This window comes from Triticum urartu, unplaced genomic scaffold (assembly GCF_056163025.1).
Source record: "Triticum urartu cultivar PI428250 unplaced genomic scaffold, HENAU_Tu73 scaffold2, whole genome shotgun sequence".
NCBI lineage: Eukaryota > Viridiplantae > Streptophyta > Magnoliopsida > Poales > Poaceae > Triticum > Triticum urartu.
Window position 1 is genome coordinate 8,478,558 of NW_028260368.1, and position 5,078 is coordinate 8,483,635.

At 33.3% G+C, this 5,078-nt stretch overlaps 2 non-coding genes across 2 annotated transcripts; both read left to right on the forward strand.

The window, feature by feature from the left end:
* The first annotated feature begins 1,924 nt into the window (after nt 1-1,924).
* Nucleotides 1,925-1,998, forward strand: TRNAP-UGG (transfer RNA proline (anticodon UGG)). Its single transcript has one exon. It is a non-coding gene; the product is annotated as a tRNA-Pro (tRNA).
* A 139-nt stretch (nt 1,999-2,137) lies between these two features.
* On the forward strand, nt 2,138-2,211 carry TRNAW-CCA (transfer RNA tryptophan (anticodon CCA)). The gene has a single exon. It is a non-coding gene; the product is annotated as a tRNA-Trp (tRNA).
* Nucleotides 2,212-5,078: the final 2,867 nt, after the last annotated feature.

A 5,078-nucleotide genomic window follows, 5' to 3' on the forward strand; every position in this document is an offset into this window, starting at 1 on the left:
CCTTTCGAATTCGAATAAAACATCAACAATCGGAACTTAAGTTCCGGTTGTTGTTTCTTAAATTTTGGTTGTTGTTTCTTAAGTTTCGATTGGAATTGTACTTTTGCGTTAATTGAGGAATATGTCTATTTTTTCTGGGTCTAGAACCTGTAATTATTGAAATTGACTGGGCTTGAAATTGCTTTTCGTTCTCATAGTTACGAAACGGTAAGAAAGATAAAATACGAGCCTGTTTTATAGCAAGAGTAATTAATCGTTGTTGTTTCAAGGTTAATCTATTTATTCGTCTCGATAATATTTTTCCTTGTTCACTAATAAATCTATTAATTAAACTCATGTTTCTATAATCAATTCGATCTCCCGGGCCAATCCGGGGACGCCTACGAAAAGGTTGTTTAGATTTACGAAAAGGTTGCTTGAATTTACGAAAAGTTTGCTTGGATTTACGAAAGGGTTGCTTGGATTTATTAAAAGTTTGCTTGGATTTACTAAAGGGTTGCTTAGATTTAAGAAAAGGTTGTTTAGATGTATACATGATTTATTCCTTATTTAAAATTTGAAAATTTGAAAATTCACTTCTTTATTTTATTAATTTAGGATCCAGAAGAAGTAGTTTTTCTTTGATCCATATCTTATTTGATTCATATTATAGTATATGAATACCCTCTATACATATGAAATAATATCTACCGGAAATCAGATGAGTTGATTTGTATTTTGTATTCTATACTATGTTTTCTTTATATATTAAATATGAAGTTCTTACTCTTTCTGTTGTTTGGAAAGATCAAACACACGATGTTCCTATTTCTTTATTTCGTGATGAGTCGTATGCTTGCGACAATAACGACAAAATTTTTTGAATTCTAATTGTCCGGGTGTATTGTGGCGATTCTTTTGAGTACTATATCTAGAAATCCCCGTCGATTCCTCATTGGCACCTTTTCGAACACAACTGATGCATTCCAAAATAACTCTGATTCTAACATCTTTTCCCTTGGCCATGAACCTCCTTTTCTTTTTGGATTGACTTAACTTAATTCTTCTACTTATTCTTTTATTCTTCTATTTTGAATCCGAAGAAGAAGAATAAAATTCATTAGAATAATTTTTTTTTATTCTTTAATTAAGTAATAAAAAATAGAGAAATAATTAAAGAATACAATCCTTGTCGAATTAGCAAAGATTTTGGTTCGAAATCCTTTCATTTAATTAGCCAGCCCCGCCTTTTCTATGCTCTGATTTCTGAGGCCTTATTTAGCTTGGGTACCCCTTTAAATTGAATTTCTATTTTCAAAAATGGGGTTTACCAAATTTTTAATGACTCTGAGGTTCAACCCAATCCATCTTTTCTTTCTTTTTCCTTCCGATACTAAAAAAAGATTGAAAAGGATCAAATTTTGTCATATCACGAAGAAATCTATCCCTCCCATAGCAATAACTAGAATTAAAAAAAAGGGAATGACAAAGCATCTGGGAATAAACGATTAATTTCTATCAATAAACCTGCTAAAGCACCAAACCATAGAGTACTTAGCACGGGTGCTACAGAGAGATATGTTTTTATATCCCGCATTGAAAATCCTCCTTCCTTGTTGGAATACATATATGATCATAAACTCTTGCCCAAGATTGTTATGCTATATATAAAATGAACCATATCGACGAAATTTTCCTATCCCTAAAAAAGAAAAAGATGACCCCTTCTTCCTATATATTACCAAGGAAAAGTAATCCTTCTTTTATAGGCGAAATTATATTGGATTTTATATGTATATAATTCCTTAATTATATGAGACCAAAAAGAAGAAATGACACGAGGGTTCTATATATAGATAGAGAAAGAAAGAAGAAGAAAATTATGATGTGGAAAAGAAGACAGGAATTGTGTACAATGGCATTGTACAACAATTTAATTTGGAAAAGGGATGTAGCGCAGCTTGGTAGCGCGTTTGTTTTGGGTACAAAATGTCACAGGTTCAAATCCTGTCATCCCTACCTATTACTTCTTTCTTCTTTATAGGCAGTAGCGACGAGATCAATTAAAGTAAAGTGGGTATAACTTGAATTTGTGGAGACTATACGTACGTGAGATACATTAGGAATAGAAAAAGATTTTCTTTTTGAATGAATGAAAGCGCTCTTAGTTCAGTTCGGTAGAACGCGGGTCTCCAAAACCCGATGTCGTAGGTTCAAATCCTACAGAGCGTGATTCCATCTATTTTATGTCGAAGCAGAGTAAAATAACTTAACAAAATTGAATTGTAACTCCAATTTCAATTTGACCTCCTCTCTGGTCTGGAGGAGGTCAATCAAAAAAAAAAAATGACTCAATCAAAGATCCAACTGATCCCCACGCCTGTATTGCAAATACGCAGTCACGAATAATCCCGCTAAAGTAATAGGAATTAGGCCTAAGACGATTCCAAATAGAAAAACTTCAATCATTTCGATTTGTTCGAGGGGATAAAAAAAGAGGTACGATCTATCCCTAAATAGTACTCTAAATTATCCACGAATCTCAATGACCAAGAAAAGAATTCCTAATTAGTCTGGAAAAGAGTCGTAGAATGCCAGGAATCCCAAAGAAAGATTTTTCTTTTCTGAATTATAATTATTCAGTCAATTCAAATAAGGCGTATCTTGTTCAAGCCAATAAATAGAGCTGGGGTTATAGTTAAAGCAGCCAGTAGAAAACCAAAATAACTAGTTAAAGTAAGCATGAAAGAGTTAAATTCCATTTATTTTTTTTTACTACACTACATATGTTGGTAAAGCATTTACCTAAGTTATGGAAAATTCATAATTCATCAGTTATTTTAGATAATACTAAAAAACAAGATAGAGTAAGATACAGAAGTGTAAAAGAAAGTGGATTCATCAGATGATACATGAGTCCCTAATTCCGAATCAAGAGATTTGTTGTGGAATTTGTCAATTGAGTAAAGTAATAATATTAAGAACTAGATCATCTAACCCCATTGAATGAAAAAAAGAAATTCAATTTTCAGGGAAATTTTTGAATAAGAGATAAATAAACAATTGAATTTGAAAAAAAAAACTTCTTTCTATTTTGGATAATTTCTTTTTCAATAGGACCCTCTTTTTGGAGTGAACGATCGAATATTCCCCTATTCCTTCTTATTTTAACTGATTGTATTCCATATGGAATAAGAGGAGAACAAAAGCATTCCACGACCTGCCAAGGGGCTGTTAAAAAAAAAAAAAAAAGAAAGCTCTTCCTTGAATTTACTTTATTTTTATTCCTTTTTCGAACTCCAACCAAAGTAGATTCGAAGACGAGTCACTTCAATTATCCTTTTAAGTTCTATTCTATCTTCTGTCTTTCCCTATTTCATCTCGTAAAGTTCCGCGCTCGCAGTTTGGTCAAGAAAGTTAGACCTAATCCAACAAACAATACAAGGATGAATTACGAATTATGAAAGGATAGATTTCACATATACTTGTCCTTGTATTGTGTCAGTATGAGAATATCCTTCCTAAATTATTTATCCAAACCTATTGATCATTAACTTAGATTTTCCCAAGATTTTGGCTGCTATTCCGAATTACTCTATTATTCCGAAGCCAATGAAAAGTAAGTAGAACCTACAAAAATGGGGTTTTCTATTGATGCCTTGAATAACATATAGCTTACCTATAGACAAAAAAAAAATAAAAAAGTAATTATGTTTCGGAACCAGGCAAAACCAGATTGCTGTGCCATAGGAAGGATAGCTATACTAATTCGGTATACTCAAAATACACCTTTGGTACAAAATTGACAATCTCACAAGGATGAAATATCAGTAATTTTCTATTTACTGGTCGATCCCATCTTTTACGGAATCAATTCCTTTTTTGAATGTACAAAAATTTTGGGAGTTCAGCATGTCTGGAAGCACGGGAGAACGTTCTTTTGCTGATATTATTACCAGTATTCGATACTGGGTTATTCATAGCATTACTATACCTTCCCTATTCATTGCGGGTTGGTTATTTGTCAGTACGGGTTTAGCTTATGACGTGTTTGGAAGTCCTAGGCCAAACGAGTATTTCACGGAAAGCCGACAAGGAATTCCGTTAATAACCGACCGTTTTGATTCTTTAGAACAACTCGATGAATTTAGTAGATCCTTTTAGGAGGCCCTCAATGACCATAGATCGAACCTATCCTATTTTTACAGTGCGATGGCTGGCTATTCACGGACTAGCTGTACCTACTGTTTTTTTCTTGGGATCAATATCAGCAATGCAGTTCATCCAACGATAAAACAAATTCCAACTATAGAACTATGACACAATCAAACCCGAATGAACAAAATGTTGAATTGAATCGTACCAGTCTATACTGGGGTTTATTACTCATTTTTGTACTTGCTGTTTTATTTTCCAATTACTTCTTCAATTGAGAGAAAGAAAGAGACTAATAAGAATTCTCTTATCCCATTTGGAAGGATACCATCCTTATAACTACCCATGACTGTTTTTGTCTCTAGCATGACCAATTGATAAAATGTGGAGGAAAGTAGGGGAAATGGCCGATACTACTGGAAGAATTCCTCTTTGGCTGATAGGTACTGTAGCTGGTATTGCTGTGATTGGTTTAGTAGGTGTTTTCTTTTATGGTTCATATTCTGGATTGGGTTCATCTCTATAGTAATCGGAGGGACCAGATTGTAAACATGAAAAAGTAGGAGCTTAGCGGGTCCTTACCCCCCTTTATCTGATTAGAGCGGAAAGGACCCGCGGAATTTTTATTTTACTCTTATAACGCGAATTGAATCTATTCGATTCACTCTTATGAAGCAACAAGAAAAAGAGATCACTCGAGGATCCAATATCTTATTCCACGAAGGAAGTATCCTGAAAATCCTTGATTTAGTTTCGAGTAATAAACTAATAAAACCTTAATCAAAACTATTCAACTAGCCTAAAAATAAAAAAACCTTCAATGGAAGAGTTTACTTTTTTTTTGCAAAATTTCTGTAAATTTGAAGTTGAACTTAATTAAACAAGCCAAGCAATTTGCTCACAATCACAAGAAATTTTTCCCCCGCCATATTTTCTTCCCCTCT